At 50.6% G+C, this 15,765-nt stretch overlaps 2 long non-coding RNA genes across 7 annotated transcripts; one reads left to right on the top strand and one right to left on the bottom strand.

Annotated features, from left to right (window-relative positions):
• The first annotated feature begins 687 nt into the window (after positions 1-687).
• Positions 688-2,642, top strand: LOC308059813. The gene is made up of 2 exons (XR_013926413.1): positions 688-883; positions 1,570-2,642. It is a non-coding gene; the product is annotated as an uncharacterized lncRNA (long non-coding RNA).
• On the bottom strand, positions 2,623-11,585 carry LOC308059811. 6 transcript variants are annotated; one of them, XR_013926410.1, is made up of 4 exons: positions 10,773-11,585; positions 10,061-10,179; positions 6,566-7,975; positions 2,623-5,945 (listed from the first exon to the last, which is right to left on the bottom strand). It is a non-coding gene; the product is annotated as an uncharacterized lncRNA (long non-coding RNA). The 6 variants fall into 6 exon arrangements; XR_013926411.1 differs by having other exon boundaries at positions 2,623-6,774; positions 7,800-7,975; XR_013926407.1 differs by having other exon boundaries at positions 2,623-7,975; positions 10,057-10,179.
• Positions 11,586-15,765: the final 4,180 nt, after the last annotated feature.

Here is a 15,765-nt window from a genome sequence, read left to right as displayed (position 1 = left end):
GTATTGTCTGTCGAATTACCTTCTCTTTAGTGCCCTTACATTTTACAATAAAAGGTTCCATTGCCTCTTTTATCGTTAAGACAATGTTGCTGGTGTTTTTATAAGGAAAAAAAAAGTGTATGCCTAGTGTCTCGAGTGATTCTTTTTTTTTTTTCTTTTTTTTTTTTTCTCTTTTTCTCTAGACTGGTTGAATTGAATATGTTCACTCGAAGAACTTGATCCAGCGAGATGTGAAGCCGGGCAACTTGCTAACGGGCCGTGGGCAGAGTTCCCTTATCGATTCCATTCGTATAATAAAGGGTGCAGTCTGTTAGCTAGACTGGCTGCAGTACCCATTTATTTTCGCCAGGTGGCAGCAGCGCCGCCCTGCAGAGTAAGGGCACCGCATGCGCAGACCGGGCTTGAAGCCAAAGGGGCGGGGTTTTGGGCGTCGCATGGTTATGACGCAATGCCGCTTCTGCGCATGCGCAGAAGGGTTACTGGCAAACTAAGGGCAGCGCATGCGCATTGCAGATTTGAAGCCAAAGGGGCGGGGTCTCCGGCGGCGGCGTCGCATGGCTATGACGCAATGCCGCTTCTGCGCATGCGCAGAGGGCTTACTGGCAAACTAAGGGCAGCGCATGCGTAGTACCGGCTTGACGTCAAAGGGGGCGGGGTCTCCGGCGGCGCATGCGTATGACGCAATTCCTCTTTTGCGCATGCGCTGAAACGGCTTGCCTCCTAGGGGCGGGGCTTCCGGCCTCGCACGTACGGGCTACGCAGACGGCCCCGGAAGCGGGGTTCATTTCCAGCCCGCGCGGCGCGCCGGCGTGCCCGTGGCGGTGCGGAGCCTTCGCCGGGAGCCTGGACGACTTTTGGGCCGGGACGTGCGGCGGCGCGCTGAGTGACCGCTCGGGCTGAGGGCGGGCGGGGGCCGGCCGGCAGCGGCCGAGGGGAGGGGGATGTGGCGGGCCGGCGCTCGGCCGCGGCGGCGAGCGCCTGGTGCCGGCGGCGGGCGGTCCGAGGCGGGCGGCCCGGCCCGGGACCGGCGGGGCTGCCGGCCGTTCTCGTCTCCCCGGCAGCGACGGTGGTCAGCGGGCTCCTCACGGTGCTGCCTTTTTTGGGCTGGTTTTTTGGTTTTTTTTGTCTCTCGGGGCTGCGCCGCTACCTCAGCGAGGAGGCGAGGAGCGGCGGCGGGTCGGACCCGGTGCTCGCCACTTGTGGCGGCCTGGCGGAGCCCGGGAGAGGGAGGGGTCGGCCCGCGGCGACCTGCGGCCCCCCCCCCCCCCCCCCACCTCTCCGCCGCCTCTGGGCTGCCCGGGCAGCCGCCGCAGCTCTGCGCGGGGCTTTGTCTTTCCCCCAGCCGCCGGCCTGAGCCGCGGCAGCGGGCTGGGTCTGGAAGCGCCCTGCAAGTCTGACGGGGGTATCGCTGCCGTGCATGTTGTCTGCCTGTCTACCGATCGTTCCTGCCTCTTGTTCTGCTGGGGTAATTCCTTTGGGTAACGCGTCGGGCTCCGAATGTAGTGCATCCTGACTTCCTCCTGACCCCTGCGAGACGTTACCGGTGTTTGCCTTCCTCGTGTTTCACAGGGCCTCGGCTGTCGCGTGCGGAGAAGCTGTCAGCCTTGTCAGAAGAGAGCGTGTAGCCAGCAAGCGCATCGTGGTGCTTCGGGACCAAGCTGATACCGCAGGCGTCCGTCTTTTGTTTGCGAAAAGGGATCGCGAGGAAACGTGCCGGTGTCGGAGGGGGAAGAGGTAGGAGGCAGCTTTCAACCAATTTTAGGCTTAACTCCTGTGTTCCTGAGAATGGTTCTGGGCTTTTGCTTGCATAGTGTTATGGAAGTCAACTGCTATTGTAGAGAATTAATGATTTTTTAATACATATTAACAAATACTACTATTTTAACTTGAGGCAGTTGAGTGAGAAATACGTGTAGCATTTGAGGGAATGTCAGCATAAATCGCACTTACAGTAAGACTGCATTTTTAATTACTGTACTCGTTAAGATTTGATGATGCCATAAGGCTAAGGCCTTTTATCACAGATTGGTTCTGAACTAAAAGGTGTGTGCACACGTAGATATGCACATTTGTGTTATTTTCCTTAATTGGCTACAAAATAATATAATTAGGTTGGGGACTAGTTCTTGGGAATTTGTCTATTATACTTCTGTTTGTTAAGGAACGTGTATAACATACAGCACCCATGTAGGCTTGGCTTGTGGCATAGTTGTCAAATTTAGCATAGACATTCAGACAGATAAGCAACGTACTCTTCTTGTGTGTATCACCTACAAGCCATTATGGCTTAGTGTGTAAATCTGTATGTAACTATTGAAAAATCCACTTATGAATGTATATAGCTTAGAACTAATTTCCCCCCTTTGTTAATTCTTTGCTATCAATGAGGTATTCTTCAGAAAATGTACGGACTGGTTGGTTGCATAAGGGCAGTTGTTATTTGGACAGAAAATTGTTAATGATCAGGGATTTTCCACTAAAATATTTGCAAATATTCCTAGTCAAACATCAGTTTGGTTTCTTTTTGGGTTTTGAGCTTGCATTAGTCCATGTTCAGAACTTTAAAATTACCTTTGAATTTTTTAAACTTTTTATATCACTGGAACAGAAAGAGCATCTAAATTAAAGCTTCAAGCTAACTTTATTTTTCAAGTATTTCAGGAATTATACTTCTGAACTGAGATTTTATAAGTTGGCTGTGTATTTTCCTGTGTTAAAACGCTGTTATTGAAAATGGTCAACCAAGCCTATGTCGCCCAAAATAAAAACGGGGGAATTGTGGATAACTGGCTAGCTGAAAAAGTTCATAGACATAGTCCAGCTGGCTGGACAAAAATGCACATTGCTCTCAGCTTATATGAAGTAAAGCAAAATACACTGTCTTTGGCTGTTTTTGTTACACAATAACAGGAAGATTTCGGTGGGAAAAGAATGTTGCAGGTGGGAACAGAAAACTACAGAAGAGAAACTAGGGGCGGGCTTGGTATTTAGGCAACTAACCAATAATGAGCTTAACTTTTGTAATATGTATGAGCTAATTTTAACAAGGTATAAAAGATGACTGTAAGGCACAATAAACGAAGTCTGCTGATCACTCATATTGAGTGACTGTGTCTTCCCTCCGTCGCGACATCCCTCCACTGCCACCAACTCTTCCCTCTCCCCGAGGCAGAGTGTTCCCACTGCAGGAAATCACCACAGCCCCAAGCCCAGCATGGTTGCAGCCAGGCAAGCTGGGGCTGAGTGGGCAACTGCCTCCCTGTATTTGCAGTTATGGATCCAAGACAGATGATTTTGCGGCTGCCACTTCACAGCTGCTATATGGTGGCTGTGGTAGGTCTATCCCAGGATGGATTTAATCCCAGCTTCTCCATGAGCCAACACAGCCAGGAGAAGGGAAAGAGCCATGTCCAGGCAGGGGGCAGCTGTGTCCTGCCCTCCGCTCAATCCTCCCCTTGGCTATGGGGATTTTGGCATAGTCTGGTGCTCCAAGGTGCTGTCCCCAACCTGCGGAGCAACTCCTGCCCCAAGCAGAGGAGAAAACTCCCCTCTGGAGCCAGCACGGGCAGGTAAGGGAAGTGTCTCCAACTCGGCCATCAGACCCAGGAGCCAAGGGGAGGCGAGGAGGACTCTGCAGGGCAAAGCCTCGCTGGCAGTGGGGCCACCTCTGTCCCCCTCCCCATCTCGCCCGCAGGGACCATGCTGCACCCAGCCATGTAGAAGCGAAAGGTGCTGGAGGTACAGAACACCTGCTCCTTTGTGAGGGGGGAGTAACACAGACACCCAGGGCATCTCCACAGGGTCCAGCCATCGGTCAGGAAACACTGGAGAAGCACAAGTAGACAAAGCACAGGCAGCCCTCTTTCCTTGTAGAGACCAAAAATGTGCCTTGAAGGGAGAACAAGGTGCAGGAGGTACGAGAAGCAAGCCCTGTGCCAGCACCACTGGGCTTGGGAACACACAGCAGTGGTGGTGATGGGAGCACTGCATGCCATGGTCCAGGGCTGAGCATCCCCCAGCCACCCCTGCCTACCTGAGGGCAGGGATGCAGGGCACAGACCCTGGCTCCCTTTCCCATCCAGCTCCCTAGAAAGCCTGGAGGACAAGAAGGGGTGGGTGGAACAAAGTGACCCCACAAATGTCACCCCAATAACTGAGTGCATCTGCAGGCTCCTACCTGAAGCAGCCACTTCCTTTGATGCCTTCAGAGCTTCTTGTTTCACAACCTTAATAATAGCAGCAGCAGCAAAGGTAAGGAGAGTGGTTAAGCAGATCTATTAACATGTCAGGGGATAAATGAAATGTAATTCTTCTGAAGCATGAGCAGCAGCAGACAGTGGCAGGAGCGTGGCCTGCAGGAACGGCTGCTCTGCTCTGCTGCAGAGGGAGCCCAGGGGGGCCCTCAGTCAATTGCTTCACATTGCAAGCACCTGCCAGGGACTGCAGGGACACCTCAAAACTTCCTTTGCTTGTACTTGCCTGTGGAGCCCCAGGTCCACATGCACATGGGATGCCTCGTCATAAGATCCACTAGGAGCAGGTTGGGGTCTCCTTGTGGGGAGGGGCTGGAATTGCCTCCAGAGTGCCACAGCCCTCCAGAGGCAGCACATTAGGTACCCACCAAGCTTGAAGTGAACCTGCACTGCAGCTGCCACCTTCACAGCTCTGGATTACACATGCTGCAGAAAAAAACAGGCACTGGGTATCCCTCCAGCATGTCCTGCCCACTGCCCTCCCTTGGAGCTACCTGGCTGGCACAGGATGGTAGACCTGCTCTGCTCCCCTGTCCCCAGCACACCTCCACAGTGCTTGGGTAGGCGCTCTCCTCCTCTCCCCAGGACTTCCCTTTTGGGCTCCTGTAAACACCATGATGCGCTGAGAGCGCTCAAAGCAGGCAGGCATGCTTGCCAGCTCAAGCAGCCAACAGCAGCCTTTACATGCTGGGCGCATGCCTGCCTCAGCATCTCAGTGCCCTTCTCCCAGGAGCAGGTTGCATGGGCTGGGATTCTGCCACCTGCTCAGCCCCAAAACAGGTGTTTGTAGGGCCAAATGCAGCCAAGGGGTACAGGGCTGACACTGCAGGGGTGACCACAGGAAGCCACCAGACACAGACAAGGAGCTGCATTTCAGCCTGGCTTGGGGGGCTCTGTGCTTTAAGCATTTCACCCAGCATTTGCCACCAAGGGACAACAGGTGCGTAATCACCTGGCCAGCTTGCCCTGCTATCTGCCAGATGGGTGACAGGAGGTATTTCAACACGAACCAATCTGGCAGAGAAACCCAGCTCCCAGGGCAAAAAAAAACGCTTTGGAGACTAAAAATATAGTGGCAGAGGGAAGCCACCGAGGTCCCTCCTCTGCTCTGCCTGCCCCTCTGTTCCTGCCCACCACCCTGGACAGTGCATTCCCCCAGCACTGGAGCAGCATGATGGAGCAAAGCCCCAGGACGGTGCCCCCAGCAAGGAAATGAGTCGTTTTCCTGGCTGAAAGTGGCTGCAATTGGAGAATTACCTTTCCCACAAAATTCAGTCTGCCATGACATACCCCTGTAACCATAAATCAATGTTTGTCGTATGCTCTTAAACTTATGCCCATTAATTGAACACGTTACTGTCCAGCAACAGAGGCAATTTTGTGGCTTATTGTAAAAGAGCAGAAAATGATGCCAGAGTGAATTTAAATTCTACAAAACAGATCACAGTGGGTGGGATGTGGTTCTTGGGAAAAGAACGTCTTCCTCTCCTGTGCCCACTCTGCAGCCCAGGCCTCCCAGCGACACAGGCATCATTTTGGCACCCTTGCCACAGCTCCAACACCTTCACCAGAGCCTGGCTGCAGCCTCCAGAGCACAGGGACCATCATCATGACCCCACACCTAGTCCCAGCAGTGATGCTGCTGCATCTACATGGCTCCAAATGTGCCGGATTGCATGGCTGCTGCAGCTGCTGTTAAAAAAAATACAGTGTTACTAGTACTGGGCACAGGCAATAGCTACAAAAAGCAAACCCCGAAATCCAGTACCCCCTCAAAATGACTAAGTAAAAGAGCTAAAATGTGCTCTTAGAAAAAAATCATAACTTTAAGCACGTTTCATGATTTTAAGGGTTGCCAGTGCAGTGGCTGCTCTGGCCTGGGAGCACTGCTGCAAGTAGGGATACTCAGCACTGCATTTCTCTCCCAGCTTCTCTGCCAGGAGTCCGCATCAAGCCATTCCCACCCACCACAGCTGTTTTGCACCCACAAATGCACACGTCCACTTTACACAACTTCATGCAGGCTGCAGGGAGCAGCAACACCTCAGAACCTTCATAAACATCCAGCTTAGCAGAACCCTTTCACTGCAGCCCCACAAAGCTCTTTAAGCACAATCCCTACGCTGCAAGCACCTAGCCCAAGTCCAGGCTTAAATCCCTGCCAAAGGTGGGCCGGCAGACATGATCCAGGGAGGACACTGGTTCCTTTGAGTCTTTAATCAAAAGCCTATGTTTTAACTTCCTCACTAAACAACGATATTCCCATTTAACAGCAGTCATAATCCAACAAGGAAAAGGGAGTTTAATGGTACCCGCTTCTCCTCAGTTTACTCCATTCACTGCCCATCATCCTGATGATGTCTGGGAAGGGGACTTCAGGCCTCTTCACTCAAAGTTGCTCTCTATGCTCATGCATGATTCGCATATACCCTGTGAGGTGGGGCTGGGTGGCACTGGTGTCCCTAAGGGGTTTCTTCCTCTTTCTCCCTTTGGCCCAGCCTCCTCGTTTAGTTCTTTGCTGCTGCAAAATGAAAATCAAAGAAAATTCAGATTGAAGGAAACAGATTACCACCTCTAGAAGGAATAAATTCTCATGTCCCAAACACTTGCATCAGGAGCAAGTTGCTGCAATACATCTTCTCATGGATGAAAGCTTCAAACCTTACTTTAGAGCAATCCTGACTTTTCTTTAAGAAAAGCCAAAGAAGCCTCATTGTGTAAAGATTTTTGCAGTATCTCCTGGTCCACAGGAATAAGATAGCATTTGCATCAGCTACTGACTGCAAAACTGTGAGGACTGATAACCCATGAAATTACCATCCTAGCTAGTGCAACTGCAAATTTCTTTCTTTTATTTTTTTGTTATTTAATTTATTCTCACCCTCACATACCCTTCCCCTGCATTGTTTGCCTCAGTATCATGTTTGGAGAGATTTTGTGTCTTAGTTAATTTTTAACTAGTTATTTTGCCCCTTCCAAATCTTTCACCTTTGTGCATTATGTGCCCAAAATGTGGGTGAAAGGACAGGATATAGGCTTTTCTATTCTAATTTATAGGCTTTCTTTCCAACTAATCACCACCGATAGAGAGATGAACAAACTCCAAAGCAGGGACTATTTTGAGATTTGCCTGTGGCACACTGTGTGCTCACAGGAATAACAAAATTTACCACTCATCCTCTTGGCTGAGAGCTTGAAGAAGAAAGCCTGAAAAACAGGGAGCCGGACAGAGAGCACCTGACACAGCAAAAATACTGAAAGGCCACAGGACAGTGTGAAGAATGCAAAAAGAGTGTTGTCCTAGAGCCAGAGAAGCAGGGGGCAAGAAAAAAAACCAACAAAAAGACACAGGCTACAGGAGAAAGGGACGACCTAAAGGATGGGGACAGGGAGCCTCTCAGAGCAAAACAGCAAAGGAAGGTACAGGGCAGCAAACAGAACCCCAAAACAGTCACACCAGCATGGGAGAGAGGGAGTCAGGGGAGGGGCAGGGAGGGATCGTGACACACAAGAGGGGAGACTGGGCCCTGAGAGCCCAGGACTCACTGCAGCTCCTGCTGTCAGTGCTGCCAGGAGAATTTGACTGCTCAGACATGGTTCTTCTTCTTTCTCCCCTCCCTTTCTCTCCTGTAACACCGATCACTTGGGTGTCCTCCCCCAGAGAGGATACACAGGTGTGTTCCAGTTCTCTGTTCCAGTTCCTAGACATGTAGCCTTGCATGCTACCCGTGGAAGTAGGACAGAGGGAAAGAGAGAGAAAATTATGAGCGGGGAGCAGAAGAGATGGATTGAGAGAGAAATCAAATCAGAGGAACAAGGACAGAGAGAGAGATACAAAGATGGGGATCAAGGCAGAGGGATTAGGGGGCAGTGGCGGGGGAAAGAGACAAGAGATCAGGACAAAAACAAGGAGAAAGGAAAACAAGCCCTGGGCTGCAGGATGGGGAAAAGAGGCCAGGGAACAGCACACAGGGGAATAATGACAATATGAGCCAGGTAGGGGGATGTGGTGAGGAATGGCAGGACAAGCAGCAGAATGGAAATATGCAGACTAAATGTTAGATAGAGGATGCAGGACTGAAACAATAAGAGGAAAGAGACAGGGAGATGGAGGAAAGACAAAAACTCCACACCACAGGGTGGAAAGGGAGTAATTAAAGAATAGGGACAGAGTACCGGCCAGAGAGAGGTGGAGAAAGGCAAAAGATTGCACAGACTACAGGGCAGAGGGAGGCATTCAAAAACCAGGAACAGGGAGCCAGGCAGACAGCCACATAGAAAGGGGAATGGAAAAAAAAACAGCGATGGGCTACAAGACAAAAAGGGAAGAAAACAGTGGCAGGGAGCTGGACAGAGACAGAGAGAGACAAATTGCACAGCACTCCAGGACAGACAATGTGGAATTAAAAACTGGAGAAAGGGAGCCAGACCAAGGAAAAAGTCCACACAGGCTACTGGGGGCTGTTAAAGAAAATGTATTTTTAGCTAAGAAATGTAAAGAGCTGAAGCTGCTAAATGGCAGAACCAGGCCTCGTCCCTAGTATAGCCCTAATCCAAGGCTGGCTTAAAACCCAGTCCAATTAATCAGTGACAGAATAGAGAAACAACAGATAATCAATTTGTGTATACAGGTGCTCTCAGAAACACCGGTGTTTTCAGAAAAATTGGTATATGTGAATAGGAATTGATTGCTTGGTCAAAGTGTGCTTGAAGGAGTGTGTGAGTTAAAGCTGGCAGAAAGAAGACCACGATCCAAGGAGGAGCTTGGAACTGAGGCAGAGACTGGAACCGAACAGGTGAATCAACTGGTGATGGATTCGCAGAACTGACAGGACCAAAGGAAACTCCTAAAAACTTCAGATGTTGACTAATGATAAGTGTATGTAAGTTGCGCTGCATCCCTTTGTTCTCTGCCACTCACTGGAGTGGTGGCCCAGCTCTGAGTTGTGATTAAAGCAAACCTAGTGATACCCACATCTGTGTACATTTATCCTTTAAAAGGGGCAGAGAGAGGAATTAAGAACTGGGGATGAGTAGCTGGACAGAGAGGGACGGATGAAAACAAAAACTGCTATGGGGTACAGGTGAGAGAGGAACAATTAGAAAATGGGGGCACTGAGGGGGACACAGAGATGGGGAAAAGTAAAAAGTGTCGGGCTATGCAGCAGAGAGGGAGTAATTACAAAACATGGATGGGAAGCAAGGAGGAGGGAGATGAAGAAAGAGAGGGGGATTACAAGGGGGGGTGGGGGGGAGCTGGGGAAGGAGAGGTGGAGAAAGAAAACTGAACAGTGACATTGCTATGAGGCCAGGAAGGATCACCCTGGACAACAGGGACAGGGAGACAGAGAAAGAAAAAATACTGATGGGCTACAGGACAGAGAAACAGTGAAAAAAAAAAAAGATAGCCAGAGCCAGGCAGAGAGATAGGGAGCAAGGAAAAACAGCCAGGGACAATGGGGCAGAGGGAGGGAGGAAGGAAAAAACGGGGAGACAGAACCAAACAGAGGCTGAAAGAAAATGATAGGAACAGGCTACAGCAACAAGAGGGAGGAATGAAAAGACAGGGACAAGAAGCCAGACCCAGTGTGACACTTAGAGGAAGCCCAGCAACAGCTAGACGGCAAAGAGGGAGCATTAAACAAACAGGGGCAGGGAGCCCAAGAGAGAGAGACTGAGAAGTAGAGAGGGAGAACACAACAAGCCACAGGGTACAGAGGGAAGGAGTCCAAAAGAGGGGCCAGGAGCCAGACTGAGAGAGGCAGAGAGAGCTTTGACAAGAGAAAGGGAACACTTAACGTACTCACTGTTCCTCATCCCAAGCGAAGGTATACAGACAACATGCTTCTCCAAAAGTACTCCAGAAGTACAAAAGATACTCTTAAAGAGTATCACGTTTTCCTACCCCATGCTTTCACGATGTCACCTTTAAAAGCAAACAGAAAAAACCATCTGTTGTGGTGTTGGCTCAGGAGATTTCCGTGCCCAGGGGAATCTGGGAATTCCGCAGTAGTAAGTGCTAGTTTGGAGGCAGACCTTTCGAAAGGTTCCCCCCTCCCAAAGCCTCCCTGGCCCCTACTTAAGGATATTTACCTCCCGCCCCCTCCCTTGCATATCTCCCTGGTCCTAATACTCGGCCACCCCCAACGAACACCCCGCCGCCCCCCTCCCTCGCCCCCCTCGCACCCCCCACCCCCCCCGCCCCTCGAACGTCTGCTTGAGCCCCCGCGGCCCCCCCGCGACACTCCACCCCCCCGCGCCGGACACTTTTCCGACGCCCCCGGACATCTCCTCGGCTCCCTGTCCACCCAGACGCCTTCCCGGGGCCCACTCCCGACCCCGCCCCGCACCAAACGCTTCCCCTACCCCCCCGGACATGTCCGATCCCCCTGCAGACGCATCCCCGGGGGCCACCCTTGCCGCCATCCCCCCAGACTCTTCGATCTCCCCGCCGCCCCCCCAAACCCGGACCGTCTCCCCGGGCCCTTCCGCCGACAGATCCGTCCCGGGCGGGCTCACCCTCACTGCCGCGCCCACCGCTCCGCGTTACCGTCCGCCTGATCCTGTCTGGTCGGGGCTGCAGTACCGACATTTGTTCGCCAGGTGGAAGAAGCGAGAGCAGCAGCGACGCCCTCTGCGCATGCGTGGGACAGGGCCCGCTCCCGGGCGGTATCCATGGGCGGGGTTTGTCGCTAGGGGCGGGGCCTGTTGTGGAGCACTGCCGACCTATGGAGTGCGACGTCTGGAGGACTGATGGGCACTTCTGGTGTCCAGGAGGACTGCCGCCCCATAGAGTGCCACTTCTGAAGGACTGCTGCACCATGGAGAGCGGCTTCCTCGAGGACTGATGGGTAGCTTTGGTATTCTGGAGGACTTCCGGTCCTTAGAGCGCGATGTCCGGAGGGCTGATGGGCACGTCCGGCGCCTGGAGGACGGCGGGCTTTTAAGAGTGCGGCTTCCGAGGGCCACCCGAGATTTGTCCCAGCCGTTTCCCGGAGACTTTTGATCTTTACCTTAAGAGACCCGAGATCCCAAGCAGCAGCCCCTGACTCTTCCGAGGAAACTATCCGAGATGCTTTTTGCTGTAGAGGAACCTCCCTCTTCCAGGATCCACCCAAGTCTCCTACCAGGTGTCTTCCAGTGTCTTTTGACTGATGGTTTATGGTCCTGAGATCCCAGGTAGAAGCCACACATTCCTCCAAGGAAGCAACCTGAGATATTTTTGTTCCTTGGGGGAAAGTCTGTCCTCTGTCATCCACCCAAGACTCATCCTAGGCATCTAATGGTGTCTTCTAACATCTGTTTCAGGGACCAGAAATCCTGAGTAGCAGCTGCACTATTTCAAAGAACGTCTTCAGAATTTCTTAGTGATTAAGTGTTCTTTATTGTCGGCGCCGGGCGTACGGGGGATCCTTCCACCAATCGTACACACCCAGAGGGGCAGATTATCTTATATTTATATAATGAAACAATGAATATTCCATTAACGCCTATACATATTCATTACCTGAACCCGCCTACCCTCGCTTCGTATGCTAATTAGCTTATCAGTCTTTCACGCTTGCGCGTGATTCTTCCAAAAATTGTGGGCCGGGGTCTTTAGAATGTGGGCAGTGGTCTATGGGAGGAAGGCCGTAGGTCTTCCTCATGGTGTACTTTTCACCTTTTGCTCATTTGCAGTGTTCTTATCAGTCTGAGGTAATTTATGCCCTTGCTGGCCATCTGCTTTTCTTGCTTAATTATTTCTTTTACCCTTATCTGTCCTCTCCTGCTGAAGTGTTCCGCTAAAGTTTTAACACAGAAGGTCAGCAGATAGGCGGATGTCTAACAAAGGATAACAGAACAGACACCACAGGTAGATGAGTAACATATGGCGGTACATGATATCTACAATTGTTACAGTGGCTAACAAACATAATGTTTATTCTTTAATTCTATTCTAAAGTTCGTTCACACTACATCACTTTGAAGCATATGCTTTAGTTATTCTAGAAGCAGTAGGTTTCCCTCCAGGTCTTGGCCCTTCTCTTTGCTTTCACTGCTGTGTTTCAAAAGTGATGAGTTGGCAGACTTGTAGAAATCTTTCCCAGGGTTTTTTTACAATACCCTTGTAGTTTTACTCAAAGACATCCAGCTGTCCCGTCATCTCCTTGGTAGGGCAACTTGCTTTGCAGATAAGGAGGACAGCTCCCCTTGCAGAGATTTGCAACTTTCTTGTCCAAACAGTCTATATGATCTTTCAGACATTTTAACCCCTTTGTCACTATACAATTACAAGCTTATTTATGCATTAAAATGAATATTGGTTTATGAATACAAACTTGACCATATTGTTTACAGCTTATTCACATCATTACTCTCCTCCAGGGAAGTGATCAGATATGCTTTTCTTCCTTTGGAGAAAGCACCCTTGCAGGATCCACCCAAGATTCCTCCCAGTCATCTCCTGGAGTCTTTTGACCTCAGCTTTAGGGACCAGAGATCCTGGGCAGCAGCCCCAGACCTGTCCAAGGAATCTACCTGAGATGGTGTTGGGGGTTTATTTTCAAGGGAACTCTCTCCTCTGGAATCTACCCAAAACTCCTCCCTGGCATCTCCCAGAGTCTTCTCACTTCTTAGGTTTTAGGGGCCTAAGAGCAGCCCCAGACTCCTCCAATGAAGCCACACAGCATGGTTTTGCTGCTTTAATGGAAACTCTTTCCTATGAGACCTACCAGAGAGTCCTCCCAGACATGTCCCAGAGCCTTTCCACCTCTCCTTTAGGGACCAGAGATCCCAAGTAGCAGCCCCAGACTCCTCCAAGGATCTGCCTATTCTCTGCTTGCACCAAGCAGGGTGGTGAGGACCGAGGCAGAACAGGGGAGGGCAAAGGGGTCTGACCTGAATGAGGACACAGCTGCAGAGCCCTCCCCTCCTCCAGTGCCTTGAGAACCCAGCTCTGGTGCCCTGGCCATCCTGTGGCAGCTGCTTGGTGTCCCTCAGGTCTCCATCGTACTGGCAAGATGTGCTGGTGCCGGGCACTGGGAGAACCTCAAGGCTGGGCTGTGACTGGCTCTGTCCTGGCAGTGACCCCCATCTTCCAGGGCAGTTTGGCAGGCGGGTCTGCCCCGGGGCACTGTGACTGTGCTGCCCTCACAGTGGGTGACAGCAGCATCACACACAAAGCCCTGGGGAGCTGCCCCAGAGAAGGGAGTTGCACCCCCTCCAGGTGCCGGGGGACAGCATTGCATCCTACTTTGCCACCCATTCCCCAGTGAGAACAAACCAAGAACCTTCCTGCTGTCCTCCTCAGCCTGGGGCCAGACCCAAAGCACTCCCCAGCTGGTGGGAGGAAGCGATACTGCAGATGGGGGTCCCTCACATCCTCCGAGGCACATGGTCATAGGGGCTTCATCCTCTGAACTTCTCTGCTGCATTACAGGTTGCCACCAATGCCACAAAATCCCCACTAGCAAGTATGCCTGGGATTAAAAAAACAAACCTGTGTTTATATATATCAAGGTAGTAGAAATAATTATCAACAATCAGCTGCTGCAGCAGTTAGGTTAAGATTAATATTCATCCCCCAGCAGCTGGACACCTATCCAGGGTCCCAGGGATGTCTGCAGAGAAGAGCCAAGAGCTATGCTGAGGGCCACAGAGCTGTACAGCAAGCTAGCCCACACGCACGCCCCAGCACTGCCACTGATAGAGGAAAGGTGGGAAGCAGAAGGTCTTCCCTCATTTTTCTCTTCTCCCTTGGACAATGTACTTCTTATTCCCTGGGCTTCTTGGGCATTTCTTTCGTCAGTTCTAGGGCTTTCCTTCCCTCTCCTCCACCGCAGTTCCTTATCACATTGCCCTCCTCAAGGTCACATGCAGAGGAGGTTTAAGCATCCTCTCAGACCGACCCACCGCACCATCCTGTGTCTGAGCAGGTAGCTCACAGTCAGCCTCTGTCTATGCCAAGAGAACCAGCTCAGGGCTGGACCTCTCCCACTCCTTGCTGGTAAGAGCAAGCCAAGAGTACCTACCCCCTGCAGTGCCTGGCAGTCTGCAAGGAGAAAGTCAGTCTGCCTGGACATGCTTGCTCCAAGGGTGCTGTCAGGTACTATACAGACTATATATTACATAATTTATGTAAGCACTTTACTCAAGTGTGTCAGCAATGCAGCCACTACAGGGGCAGGCGGAGCCACGTAGAGCTGCACACAGGAGGCATTTCAGTACCAGAAATTGCAAGAAAAAGAACAAAATAGGCACAAGGGACTGCAGAGAAAGAAGCAGGACATCCCACCTTATACACATCAATGACTAGCAAATCCAGGAGCAGGACAAGCAGCACCAGAACAGGTGAGATTCCCCCCTTTTAGAGAGTGGGTAAATAGCACAAAAATGTCTGTGTGAAGAGGAAAAATGGAGCAGCCTTTTCCAGTTCTGACTTCTTTCACCAGTGAGTTCTCCATCCTGAGAGCATCAAGGTCCATAGTCACCAGTGCCAATGGTATGGCATCAGTGCTGTGAGTGGAAGTGTGTGGCTTTTTCCTGCGTTTACAGTATGCCAAAGGGAAGAGAGGGAAGAGTCCCGCTCAAGAAATATTACAGTTTGCTTGTTTCTGCTTGTTCTTTTGTAAGTAACTTCCCTTTTCCTTTTAAAAGAAGGCCACTTGTTTACAGAGCAAAATGCTTTCTCAAAGTTGAAAGAATGCCTATCACAGTTAAAATAAAATTTTTTTTTTTTTTTAATTAAAACATTATCACCTAAAATGATTTTCTGGAAAGGATGCACATCCCGCAAATATTGCTCTTAATCCTGTAATGGCATTTTCCAGACTGAGAAATCAAAATGTCTTTATGTGCATGCTGTAGCTTCAGCCAGGTAAGTATTCCATCTCTGCTGACATCACCACTGACACCATCACATGGCCAGCTGCCTGGGTGTCTTTCTGTTAACTATCCATCAAACATTTTTTCTCTTTCTGGTATCTGTCCTACCTTACATTTGTCTAATTCTTGGCCAGATTTCCTCTACTGACTCTTGTCAGTAATTCAAGTCTATAGTCGTCTCCCTGTCCATCCTCCTGTGTTCACATGCACCTATCTGTCTCCTGATCCCATGTCCATCTATGTCACTCTGATGTACAGGTACAGTTTATAGTCAGATGAAAACATTGAATTTTTTTTTATTATTATTTTTATACATGGAATGGCTTTTGGTAACCCCAGGTGAGAATTTCTCCTGACCCTGCCTGCAGGCAGGTGAGTTTACAGGAAAGGCACTGGACACACTTGAAGTCCTCACAGGACATTACCACTGTGTTGTGTTCTGCTCTAGCAGGGGTCGTTGAGAGAGAAGGTATCAGCAGGTACAGTTTAAGTCCTTGGTGCCTGAGCAGAAAAATAACCAGCGCCAGGCTGCCCAGAAGATGCTTGGCCTCAGGGATGACAGTGCTCCTTCATGTGAGACGATGTCTGATTCCCTAGCAGAGGTAGACATGATCCACGCTCATTTAAAGTAGACCAGTTTAACTTC

Source organism: Falco punctatus (assembly GCF_963210335.1).
Source record: "Falco punctatus genome assembly, chromosome: 2".
Classification (NCBI taxonomy): Eukaryota; Metazoa; Chordata; class Aves; order Falconiformes; family Falconidae; genus Falco; species Falco punctatus.
This window is presented reverse-complemented; position numbering and strand designations above follow the sequence as displayed.